General features: G+C 40.5%; 1 non-coding gene across 1 annotated transcript; it reads right to left on the bottom strand.

The window, feature by feature from the left end:
• Positions 1–11713: 11713 nt before the first annotated feature.
• Positions 11714–11816, bottom strand: LOC123626290. Its single transcript, XR_006730784.1, has one exon. It is a non-coding gene; the product is annotated as a small nucleolar RNA U13 (small nucleolar RNA).
• Between the last annotated feature and the right edge of the window lie 1839 nt (positions 11817–13655).

The following is a 13655-nucleotide window of genomic DNA, read 5'->3' as shown; positions in this document are numbered from 1 at the left end:
CCTTTTACTTAGTCAATAAGTGTGTTTTAACTCCTTTATTTCCCCCTTCTGGAACTTCCCTAGAAGTTGCATATATGAAAAGCTGGTTTAGACGTTCTTCGCCGAGAGTCGCCAAGGTTTCCCGCTTCAACAGTGCCTGGACTGAACCTCGCGCAAAAAAAAATTTTTAAATAAAATAAAATAAAATAAATAAAAAAGCTGGTTTAGGCTGGGTGTAGTGGCTCATGGCCGTAGTCCTAGCACTTTGGGAGGCCCAGGTGGGAGAATGGCTTAAAGCCAGGAGGCCAGGAGTTCAAGACCAGCCTGAGGCCACTGCACTCCAGCCTGGGCAACAGGGAACAAGACTCTGTCTCAAAAAAAAAAAAAAAAAAAGAAGGCTGATTTGATGGCTGTGGAGGGAAGAATCATGTTAGTAGCTGAGCAGCAAGAGATCTGCAAAGGGAGAGAAGAACATAAATTGGAACAAGCAGAAAAGAACAAATCTAAGTACATTGTCCAGTATCTTTTTGAATTAGTCTCTTAGTCATGAGAATAGTTTAGTTAGGCAATTGTGTCTCATTTTCAGAGGCAATATTGTAGGTGGGCTCTTACCTAAGTTAGACCTCTATATGGTGAAAGCAAACAGGTACTTAATGAGACACATTAAGCAAGAAAAAAAAGGTTAATGGCTGGAGCAAATATAAATCAAGTTTTTGAGTTCAGAGGGCAGTAAGTTGAGAAGATTACTAGATGTTGGGTTCGAAGCATTTTTACTTGGAGTGGGGGGGAGGCAGCGACAATTTTGATGAATTTCGGTTTGTAGTTTGAATGTCTCTGGTGATGTCATTTGATGTTCTAGTGAACTTTTCAAGTGGCATGAAGGTTGTCTGTACATGATCTGTTGTGATTTCTCTGAAGTTTATGTCAAGTCATCCAGCTTTAGCTTGTTAGGACTTCAGGGAAATGGTAGTTTTAGTTTTTAGTGATTCCAAGTGAGAAGGATGAGAGACAAATTGGAAATGTTAATTATTGACGAAATGCACAAAATGGCAAGAGTCAGTTCACCAAGAGGAAAAAGCTTAAATTCAGTGAATGTGGCACTGTTTGACATCTCATAATGGTGTATTATACATAGTTTATTGAAATATAGAATGTCTTCCCTACAGTCATCTGCATTTTTATCAAAGATAATAAAATAAAACTAATTTGTAAAATAAGTTTAGTTTCAGCCAGGCGTGTTGGCTCACTTCTGTAATCCTAACACTCTGGGAGGCCCAGGCAGGAGGTTCACTCGAGGTCAGGAGTTCAAGACGAGCCTGAGCAAGAGCAAGACCCCATCTCTACTCAAAATAGAAAGAAATTATCTGGACAACTAAAAATATATAGAAAAAATTAGCCGGGCATGGTGGCACATGCCTGTAGTCCCAGCTAATCAGGAGGCTAAGGCAAAAGGATTGCTTGAGCCCAGGAGTTTGAGGTTGCTGTGAGCTAGGCTGACGCCATGGCACTCTAACCTGGGCAACAGAGCGAGACTCTGTCTCAAAAAATAAATAAATGAATGAATAAGTTTAGTTTCATTAAATTTGGTCCAACTGTTTACATAAGTATAGCAAGGATCATGATTAATCATACAGCTCTTTTTAAGTCTGCTTTGTTGAACAAAAATAAGAAGGACTCTCAGATTTGACTTTTAAAAGCCCCTCAAGGCTAAGAAGCCAAGCCAACTCACCATTAGACTTCACCTGCAAAACCTATAGATTTGGGCGAATTCCTCTCTTCTCCAGGTCCCTGAAATATCCTGATGTTCCTGGACCTGCCAGGCAGTGGCACTCCTTACTCACCTGTAAGGCTAGGAGCCTTTTAAGCCACGTACCAAGTCACTTTTTCCAAGGGGGCTATGTAAGCGTTGGCTCTATCAAGTCAACCTTAGTTCCTTAAAGTTGTCTGGTCATATCTGAAAATATGAAATTCCTTCCCAATGAAGCTTAGCCTTGGAAAAATTACTTTTTTTTTTTTTCCAGAGTCTCACTCTGTTGCCCCAGCTAGAGTGCTGTGGCGTCAGCCTAGCTCACAGCAATCTCAAACTCCTGGCCTTAGGCAATACTCCTGCCTCAGCCTCTCGAGTAGCTGGGACCACAGGCATGTGCCACCATGCCCGGCTAATTTTTTCTATATATTTTTAGTTGTCCAGATAATTTCTTTCTATTTTTAGTAGAGATGGGGTGTCGCTCTTGCTCAGGCTGATCTTGAACTCCTGACCTCGAGTGATCCTCCCTCCTCGGCCTCCCAGAGTGCTAGGATTACAGGCATGAGCCACCGCACCCAGCCCCAAAAAATTAAAATTAAAAAAAAGAAATGAAAATATGAAGTTCCAGTCACAGTCTTAACTAGTCATGGTGGTGTGCACCTGTAGTTCCAGCTACTTGAAAGGCCAAGGTGGGAGGATGGCTTAAGCCCAGGAATTCAAAGTTACAGTGAGCTATGATTGCACCACTACACTCCAGCCTGGGTGACAGAGTGAGACCTTATTTCTGAAAAAATAAAATAAAATAAAAACCCAAAGACTCGGTAGTGTAACAAATGTTTTCCATGGTGTCCTGTTACAAGGAGAACAGATTCTTATTGAACCTATGCAAACAACCATATTGTTGTGAAAATAAGAATACTCATGGATAGTTTATATCAGTGAAGGATCAAGTAGGGAGAAAAAGATAAATGTTTTAATTTTGTTTTAAAAGGTATACTTTACCAAATTGCTATAAACTGTAGATAGCTTAAGAGAAAATAAAAAAAGATTTGCTTAAATCTGGAAAACAAGACATTAAAGAACCACCAATGTTTCAAACAAAAAGGCTGTTAAAAAATAATTCATAGGAACACACCTTTGTTTTACATTGAAGGCTGTGTCTTCCTGATAAAAAAAAAATTAAAAAAATTTTTTTTTCATCAGTTTATTGAGTCTTAGGTAATTAATTCTTGTTTTGCTTGATCCTTGAATTAGCAATTTTATGAATCCACTAGAGTTCTGGAAATTCTTATCCAATCCAATAGTATGATCTTAAAGTTATCAGAAACCTGTTAGAGAGTTAGTCTTTTCCATGAGAGTTAGTCTTTTCTCTTTGAGGAAGAAGCAATCTTGGACTGTAGCTGATTATTAACAGTTTTCAGGAAAATATCAGAGTAAAACAATTGTGAATGACAAAAGACTCAAAAATAGCTGTAGTTAAAGATCTGGTGAGACTTTCTTGGTTAGTTTGTGACAAACAAGATTTTAAGATAATAAGTAGAATTGTGACTGATACTATCAGACTAGAACATACCACATTTCGAGGAACCTTATATACTTTTTGGAACATTTATATTAATAACATATAACAAATATAACGTAAAGAGGGTTAAAAATCATTTCTTGTTTGACAATGCTTCCTGTTATCAAATAAGCCTAATTAGTTTAACATCTGTCTTTTTATAAGGAGAGAGAATAAATTCTTTTGAGATATTCCAGTGGCCCATCTGGAAAATCCCAAAATTAATTCAATGTCAAAAAGATTTAATTTAGAATTTGATTTTGGGAAGTTGTCAAAAATGTGAAAGTTTAAACACTTCATGGGATTACAAGTCACTGTGAAACAATAGTTATTCATTTAACCAGAGTGATAACTAAAAGACTTCAAAGGCAAATATAGAAAGTGACATAGTTGTAGAAAAAATCTTAACTTTTTTAATAGAGAGGAGTCAATTTTTTTGAGCAAAGACCTGATAGAAGACACCATGAAGCACAAGAAATTAGTTTGATAAGACACAAATTTTTTCTTGTAGTACAGGTCTGGAAAAAAAAAGACACAAAATTTTTGGGTTTTAGGCAGATCATTTAAAAGGTAAAGAAAAATCTTTCATAATATATTGTATCAAGAGCAGACCAATACTTTAAAAAACTTTGTCCTCTTAATAGAGAGGACCAAATTCTAGTTTTGTAACAGTTTACTCCTGATGATAAGGCTCATTTAAACAACCCTTATAATGAATTTATTTAAGTTAGTCAGCAGGACCATAAAAGAGCTTCTCTTTTGTTTTCTCTTTTTCCAACTTTTTGTATCCACTCAGTTTTTAGCTTTTATTCATTGATTTATTTTGAAACTACCTTTGAATAACCTCCAAGCTAAAACGTAATAACTCTTTCCTTAACAAAAATGTCTTTCATATCGTATGGCTTTCCTTACCACAAATATATCTTATTTTCTTGTATGCTGTGCATACAGAGTTGTTTTCCCCTATTATCCTGGTAGTTTTAATTACATATATTAGTTAGAATTCTAATCAGCCAGTTGTGGTGGTGCACACCTGTAGGCCCAGCTACTCAAGAGGCCTGAGGCAGGAGGATCACTTGAGCCCAGGAGTCTGAGATTGCAGTGAGCTATGATGACGCCACTGAACTCTACACAGGGTGACAGAGGGAGACTCTGTCTCCAACAACAACAAAAAAGAATTCTTAACTCTTAGTAACCTTAATCTCTAGTGAAACTAGAAAACTAGTAATAAGCAATTATGAGCCATCACTTTGTAGATTAACACCATTTCATAATTTCTACAAATATATGCCTCCTCATAGTACAATTTTTCAGTGCAGCACAAAACATGTTTCTTAACAGGCACAAATATCTTTTGTTCCTTTGTAATTGGAGTCCAAAAGTAGATAAGCTCAAATTTATGTTCAGCAATTATTTATAAATTTTTTCCCACTTACATTGATATAAGTTTACTTTGTTTAACAATTTACTTTGTTTAATAATTACGTTTAAATTATGAAACCTTATGAAACATTAAACAAAGTTAGTCATTATATTATGTTTTTGCTGGCAGTTTTTGTAACATATATAAGACAATTATCAAACATTATTGAGGTAAAGCACCTAAAAAGTTAAACATTCAGCTTTTCTTTCTTTTTTTTTTTTTGGTCTCAGATGGGCAGATGTAGGAGTTGTTTTAGGTATTAATAATTCTTCAGATACGTCAGTTTTAAAGACATGAAAAGATTTACACTTCCAAGGAAGGTGAGAAAGGATATTGCTTTTCTCCAAGAGGGAGTAGTTTGGGGGCATATTTGTTTATTACCATCAGAGATCTAGAGTAATTTTGAAGATTTTTTTCCCCAAGCATTGGACAGCCCAATACATTTTTTATTGTTGGGGCCCCCAATATAGGAAGGCCTAGCGCCAATGAATTTATATTACAGAGTCCTGGGAAGTAGCAGGAGTTGTAAGGTGTGGTAAAGCCAGCAGGGCTGCAAGTTCTCGGGTCAGTTCAAGATTGCTCTTACAGACATTGGCAAAGAATTTATGAAGAAGACCCCTAAGGCAATCACAGCAACAACAAAAATAAATAAATGGGATCTGATTAAATTAAAAAGCTTCTGCACAGCCAAAGAAACAGTCACGAGAATAAACAGACAACCTACAGAATGGGAAAAAATTTTCACATGCTACACATCAGATGAAGGACTGATAACAAGAATCTATTTAGAACTCAGGAAAATCAGTAAGAAAAAATCAAACAACCCTATCAAAAAGTGAGCAAAGGACATGAATAGAAATTTTTCAAAAGAAGATATAAGAATGGCTAACAAACATATGAAAAAATGCTCAACATCTCTAATCATCAGGGTATTGCAGATCAAAACCACAATGAGATATCACTTAACTCCAGTGAGAATGGCCTTTATCAAAAAGTCCCAAAACAATACATGTTGGCGAGGATGCGGAGAGACAGGAACACTCATACACTGCTGGTGGGACTGCAGACTAGTGCAACCCCTGTGGAAAGCAATATGGAGATACCTTAAACAGATTCAAGTAGACCTACCATTCGATCCAGCAATCCCATTATTGGGCATCTACCCAAAAGAACAAAAGACATTCTATGACAAAGATACCTGCACCCGAATGTTTATAGCAACACAACTCTCAATTGCAAAGATATGGAAACAACCCAAATGCCCATCAATACATGAGTGGATTAGTAAAATGTGGTATATGTATACCATGGAGTATTACTCAGCTATAAGAAATAACGGTGATATAGAATCTCTTTTGTTCTCCTGGAGAGAGTTGGAACCCATTTTATTAAGTGAAGTATCCCAAGAATGGAAAAATAAGCACCACATGTACTCACCAGCAAACTGGTTTCCCTGATCATCACCTAAGTGCACATTTGGGAATAAAACCAATTGGGTATCAGACAGATGTGGGGGGTGGGGAGAGGGGATGGGTGTATACCTACATGATGAGTGTGATGCGCACTATCTGGGGAATGGACACGCTTGAAGCTCTGACTCGGGGGGGGGGGCATGGGCAATATACATAACCTGAACTTTTGTACCCCCATAATAAGCTGAAATAAAAAAAAAAAAGAAAAAGAAAATAAAAAAGAAAAGATTGCTTTCTGGCTCTCAGCATTTATGTAAGTAAACGTTTATCTTGTACCTGGAGATCAGGCTGGAAAGCTCCTGCAAATTTTGCAGGGAAAGGGAAGTTAAAGTAGGCAACTGGGTGTTTAAAGACTATTTGGAGAATCTGGAGGAGTTTTAGGAGTAAAAGGAATTGGCTGAGAAGATGGGGCCAGATTTTGAGGTGGGGAAGTTTAAGCCAGGGGCCCAGAGGTCTGAAAGATCTTCTGGGGGCTCAAAGACAGGGACTTGTTGAGAAACGGAACACAGGTGGGTGAAGAAGGAGAATTTACAGAGCGTGGATTTTAACTATCGTTCAGCATCTGATTTCTGTTCTTTAACCTTGCGAAGGGAGTCCCTAAGTCTAGCCATTTTATTCCTCTGTGTCTCTTTTTAATTTGATCTTTCTGTGGTTACCAATAGGACAGTTGTTTAGGATGACAGCACTCTTAAAAAATACTTTTAGATAAAAAAGTCCAAATCTTCAAAGGTATACCTACTTTAATTGTGACTCAAAACCAATAAGCCTTTTTATGGCTTAACCATGGCCACAATAAGTGCATCAGAAAGAGGCTGGGAAAGATGCAGTCCCCTTCAAGATTTGAAGTCCGTCCCAAGATAGCCTGAGAAGGTGAAGACCCTCATTGCTAACAAGGCAATGAAGGTTGAGACAATTAAATTCCCCTCAGAGCTAGCAAGTGACAGAGACACTCTGCGTTTCTGATTCCTAGCAGGCTGGCTACTGGCCTGACAGTGCAAGCGACCCCTGGCTAGTGGAGATCAAAGAGAATATTTTCAGTGGTCACAAAGCCAAGCTCTCAAGACATAAAACAAGCTAGTAGAAGAATCTTATCTACGGTTTTCCTCCTTAAACCACACAAAAGACATAGGCAAGGAGAATAAGCACTGCTGCTGGGAGGCTGTGGGTCACCAGCCAATGTGTGCCCAGAACCAAATTCACAAGTGTGAAATTAAATAATCCAAACTTAAAACTGTTGGAACTTCAAGTTATTCTGAGCCTTGCAAGGAATGCGGCTATGTGGCAAGAGTCGCAATGTATGCATTGCAACTTCTGCTTTTTCCTGTAAATGATTAGAAATGACAGAGCGGTACTAGAGATAAGATCCCCTCAGAACATTACTCCTATTAATGGAATGTTAAGACAATTTTCCTTGGAATGTAACGAATGTCCTATTAGAATTGCTGTACCTACTGGCCTTACATGGAAAATGTTGCAACCTGCTAAGACTTTCTGCCTCTGTGAGTGAAACCTTAGCTTCCCCACTTTGGAGCACTGATGCCATCTCTTTGGAGTCTATGTTTCTCAGGTGGCTGCCATCAAGCTTTGCGCCACAGGGGAGCAAATCTTCTGAAGCTCATTTGTAAGGTCGACACAAGAGTCACAGTTCAAAGAACCAGTTGTAACAAATGCTTTTCTCCGCCAATCCAAATTTGGAAAGGAAGGGACAAGGAAAATATTTACCCTCCTCTCTCTACCAGGCACTGCAGACAGAAATCCAGGAGACCTAACTTTGGCAAGAATTCCTACCTTCTGGCTGGGTGCAGTGGCTCACACCTGTAATCCTAGCATTTGGAGAGGCTGAGGCAGGAGTATCACTTGAGGCCAGGAGTTTGAGACCAGCCTGGGCAACATAGTAAGGCCCTGGCTCTAAAAAAAAAAAAAAAAAAAAAAACCACTACAGATGCAAAATGCAAATTTCATACCCTGCCTTTGTGCAGGCTTTGTGACCTGCCACTTCTAAGTCAGTGGGGGTCTGGGGTATTTCACAGTGGCAGTTCAAATGATGGGGGTCTGAGCAATACCACCCCCCTTCCCTGGATTCCGTGGGGCCAACTCTTCAGTTCCCCAGTCCTCCCTTGCTCTGGCAGATCACAGAGTGTGTGGTCTGGGGCTCGGAAGAGCCAGGCATCTAGCTGGGGCTTCTGGGGAGTGGTATTTGGAAAACCAGATGTGGGACTCTCTGACCTAGTGGGTGCAGGGAACCAGGGTCAGCCTTTGGCAGAGATTGGTAAGGGATGGAGACAGATGTGGCTGCCATTACCAAGGCTGGAGAGCAAAAAGAAGGCAGGTTTGGAAGCCAGTATGTGGCGAAGTGTACTGGGGATAAGTCTGGAAAGGTAGCATGCTGCGGCATGCCGGTGAGCTGTGAATGGTGGAGTCTGGGCTGGCTTTGGCCCCAAGGAGAATAACAGGCTGCAGGTGGATGGGGGTGAGGGAGCATGGGGACAGAGAGGACAAGCTGCAGGAGACACACAAAAGTGGAGAGAAAGAGGGCCCGACTACCTGAAATGAATGCTCTGATTGGAGTGATCTCATTTGGATGCTAAAAGAACAGGGAACTCCAGGAGGCTGGAGGACATGGGGACAGCTGGGTCTCATGTGGCACCTAGACTCCATGATTAAGGGGTGAAGGGGGGCGTTGACCTGGGTCAGGCAATGGAGACAGGGCCAGTTTGGGGGAAACCAGTAGTCACCCAACCTCGAAGCCTGTCCTCTGCTCACCAGGTTTCCCCTCTCAGCGCCCTGCCCCTCCTGCCCCCGAGCTCAGGAAAGATGGTGGTCCAGTGTTTCTTCTTGGAAACAGTTTGATGCTTTATCTTTTATTTTTATAACAGCTTTATTCACATATGATGATATAGTTCAGCGGGTTTTATTATATTCATAGAGTTGTGTAACCATCACCACTATCTCATTTCAGAACATTTCGTCACCCCCAAAAGAGACCCTGTAACAGTTAGCAGCTGCTCCCCAGTCTGCCCCTCCCAAGCCCTGGAAACCATTAATCTACCCTCTGTGTCCATGGTTTGGCCTATTCTGGACATTTCGTATAAATAAAATCATATAATATGTCATCTTCTGTGACTGGCTTCTGTCACTTAGCACAAAGTTGTTGAGCATCGTCTATGTTGTAGTACCACTGTAATCATTTTTACAGGCAGGTAATGTTCTGCTGTGTGGCTGAATCACATTTTGTTTATTCATTATGGTTTGATGGACATTTAGATTGCTTCCATTTTTGGCTATTATGAATAACACTACAATGAACATTCACATGTGAGTTTTTGCAAGGACACATGTTTTCATTTCTCTCATGTATATGTCGCTAGTGTTACCAAAAACTTGGCACTTGTCCACGAGGCAGAAGAAGAACAAGGACAAGTGGTTTGAGGAGGAAGGAAAGAGAGTTTACTTTGCCAACAAAGGAGGGAAAACGGTAGACCTTCTCTCTCAAAATCCCAAATTTCCTGCACATTCACAGAAATACAGAGCTTTTAAAGGACGGGTTCTCAGTTTCAGGCAATTATTGTTCAAGTACAGTTGGTAATTCTGACCATTGCATCTTGCAGAAGACAATCTCATGACCTCTGCCACGGATCTCCCTTTACCACGTGGGGTGGGCCATCTCCTATTGCACAAATAAACAACGGCTGACCCTGCCCCCCCCCAACCACTGGCGGAGCCAGGGATGCAGGCTTTCCTTCCCCAAAAGTAATGTAGGATGTTTTAAAGAGACAGAAAATATTTTTGCCATTTTTTCCATTCCCTCTGTTACACTAGGAGCAGAATGACTAGATCATATGGTAATTTAGTGTTTAGCATTTGAAGGAACTGCCTACGTGTTTTCCAAAGTGACTGCACCATCTTACATTCCTCCCAGCAATGTATGAGGGTTCCAGCTATTCCACATCTGCAATACTTGTTATTATCTGACTTTTTTCCTATAGCCATCCTGATGGGTGTGGTGCAGTGCTATCTCACTGTGGTTTTGATTTGCATTTCCCTGATGACTAATGGTGTCAGGAGTCTTTCCACGTGCTTACATTTGTATATCTTTTTTGGAGAAATGTCTATTCAGATCTCTGAACTAAAATAAAATCCTTAGGCTCCCCGCCACTGGCTGACTGAATGGACCCCCTCTTGGCCAAGGGAATATCCTAAAACTAAATTGTCTGCCATGAGGAGGGAGCTCAGACATGCCTCATCATGCACCCCTCCTTCTTGGAGACATGCTTTGTAACCCATTAACAGGCCTAACAGTATGCAAGACAAACCTGCAGGTCCTCAATTTACACAACATATATATCAAATATATGTTTGGTGGCTTGTCTCTGATTAACAGACCTCCTTATCTTAAAACATTCCAAGCCTTTAGACAAAGCTTCATGTAACCCGCCCCCCATGGCCCACCTTTTCCGGCCAAACCACTGTATGCCTCCCACATATTTATTTATGACTTTACCTGTAACCCCTGTCTCCCTGAAATGTATAAAACCAAACTGTAACCCAGCCACAGAAGTCTATTTGCTCAAGGCTTCTTGGATGTGGCTCCGGGTCATGGTCCTCAAATTTGGGTCAGAATAAATCTCTTTAAAATTATTTTACAAGCCGGGCGTGGTGGCTCACGCCTGTAATCCTAGCACTCTGGGAGGCTGAGGCAGAAGGATTGCTTGAGGTCAGGAGTTCGAGACCAGCCTGAGCAAGAGCGAGACCCTGTCTCTACTAAAAATAGAAAGAAATTATCTGGCCAACTAAAAATCTATATAGAAAAATTAGCCAGGCATAGTGGCACATGCCTGTAGTCCCAGCTACTTGGGAGGCTGAGGCAGTAGGATCGCTTAAGCCGAGGAGTCTGAGGTTGCTGTGAGCTAGGCTGACGCCACGGCACTCACTCTAGCCAGGGCAACAAAGCGAGACTCTGTCTCAAAAAAAAAAAAAAAAAATTATTTTACAGAGTTTGGCTTCTTTTCCATTGACAGATCCTTTGCCCATTTTTAAACTGTGCAATTTATCCTTTTGTTGTTTAGTTGTAAGGTTCTTTATATATTATGGATACAATCACCTTATGAGATATATGATTTGCAAATATTTTCTCCCAATCTATGGATTCTGTTCTTACTTTCTTGCTTTCTTGATGGTGTCTTGTGAAACACAGAAGTTTTTTTTTTTGTTGTTGTTGTTTGTTTTTTTGAGACAGAGTCTCGCTCTGTTGCCTGGGCTAGAGTGCCATGGCATCAGCCTAGCTCACAGCAACCTCAGACTCCTGGGCTCAAGCTATTCTCTTGCCTCAGCCTCCAAGTAGCTGGATCTATAGGCATCCACTACCACACCTGGAGAATTTTTCTATATTTTGTAAAGATGGGGTCTCGCTCTTGCTCAGGCTGGTCTCAAACTCCTAACCTCAAGCGATCCTCCCACCTTGGCCTCCCAAAGTGCTAGGATTACACGTGTGAGCCACTGTGCCTGGCCAAGCACAGAGTTTTTGTTTTTCATGTCAGACAGCTAATGTGCACACATGGTAACAAGTTTTGAGGGAGACACATCTCACACATGTGCGTGAAAACCCAATCATCATGCTTATGAACTACAAAGGATCAAAGATTTTAATTTTGATGAAGTACAACTTATCTACATTTTCTGTGGTTGCTTGAACTTTTGGTGTCATATTTAGGAAATTATTGCCTAATCCAGGTTCATGAAGATTTACTCCTGTATTTTCTTCTAAGAGTTTTATAGTTTTAGCTCTTATTTTTAGGTCTTTGATCCATTTTTAGTTAATTTTTATATGTGGTACAAGGTACGAATCCAACTTCATTCATTTGCACGTGAGTATCTAGTTATCCCAGAACAGTTTGCTGAAGACCACTCTTTCCCCATTTAATTGTTTTGGCACCCTTGTCAAAAATCAGTTGGCTGGCAAGAGAATGAAAAGACAAGCCACAGACTGGGAGAAAATATTTGCAAAAGACTCATCTGATAAAGGACCGTTATTCAAAACACACAGAGAACTTTTAAAACTCAACAATGAGAAGACAAACAACCTAATTTAAAAATGAGCATAATATCTGAATAGACACCTCACCAAAGAAGATACATAGATGGCAAATGAGCATGTGAAAACCATACGTCATTAGGAAATTGCAAATTATTATAAAACAACAATGAAGCCAGGCTGGTGACTCAAACTGTAATCACAGCACTTTGGGAGGTCGAGGTGAGAGGATCACTTGAGGCCAGGAATTTGAGACCAGCTTGAGCAACATAGCAATTCCTCCTCTTTAAAAAATAGAAAAAATTAGCTGGGCATGATAGTGCGAGCCTGTAGTCCCAGCTCCTGAGCCCAGGAGTTCAAGGCTGCTGTGAGCTATGAGTGGGCCACTGCACCTCAGCCTGGGTGACAGAGCGAGACCCCATCTCTAAAAAAAAATTTAAAAATAAAAAATTGGCTAAAATCCAGAACACTGACAACACCAAATACTAGTGAGGATGTGGAGAAACAGGAACTCTCATTCATGCTGGTGGGAATGTAAAGTGGTGCAGCCACTTTGGAAGACAAATTGGTTGTTTCTGACAAAGCTAAACATATTCTTACCAAACAATCCAGCAATCATGCTCTTTGGTGTTTACCCAAATGAACTGAAAACTTACGTCCACACAAAAGCCTACACACAGATATTTACGGCAGCATTATTCATAAGTGCCCAAACTTAGAACCAATCAAAGATGTCCTTCTCTAGGTAAACAGATAAATAAATTGTAGTATATCCAGCCAATGGAATATATTCAGTGCTAAAAAGAAATGAGCTATCAAGCTATGAAAAACAGGGAGGAACCTCAAATGCATATTATAATACTAAGGGAAAGATGCCAGTCTGAAAAGGCTACATACTGTATAATTCCAACTATGTAACATTCTGGAAAAGCCGAAACTATGGAGACAGTAAAAAGATCAGTGGTTTCCAGAGAATGGGGGAAGGAAGGATAAACAGGCAGAGCACAGAGGATTTTTAGGGCAGTGAAACTATTCAGTATGATACTATAATGTGGACACATCTGTCAAAAACCCATAGAATGTACAACACCAAGGGCTGGGTATGGTGGTTCATGCCTGTCATTCCAGCACTTTGGGAGGCTGAGGCAGGAGGATCGCTTGAGCCCAGGAGTTTAAGATCAGTCTGGGCAACAAAGCGAGACTCTGTCTCTACAAAAACTAGAAAAATTATTTGGGTGTGCTGGCACATGCCTATAGTGGCACAGGCCAGAAGTAGGAGGAGCACTTGAGCCCACGAGTTTGAGATTGCAGTGAGCTATGATGACGCTACTACACTCTAGCCTGGTTTTTTTTTTTTTTTGAAACAAAGTCTCGCTCTGTTGCCCACACTAGAGTGCCGTGGTGTCAGCCTAGCTCACAGCAACCTCAAACTCCTGGGCTCA

This window comes from Lemur catta, chromosome 21 (genome assembly GCF_020740605.2).
Source record: "Lemur catta isolate mLemCat1 chromosome 21, mLemCat1.pri, whole genome shotgun sequence".
In the NCBI taxonomy this organism is placed as follows: domain Eukaryota; kingdom Metazoa; phylum Chordata; class Mammalia; order Primates; family Lemuridae; genus Lemur; species Lemur catta.
This window is presented reverse-complemented; position numbering and strand designations above follow the sequence as displayed.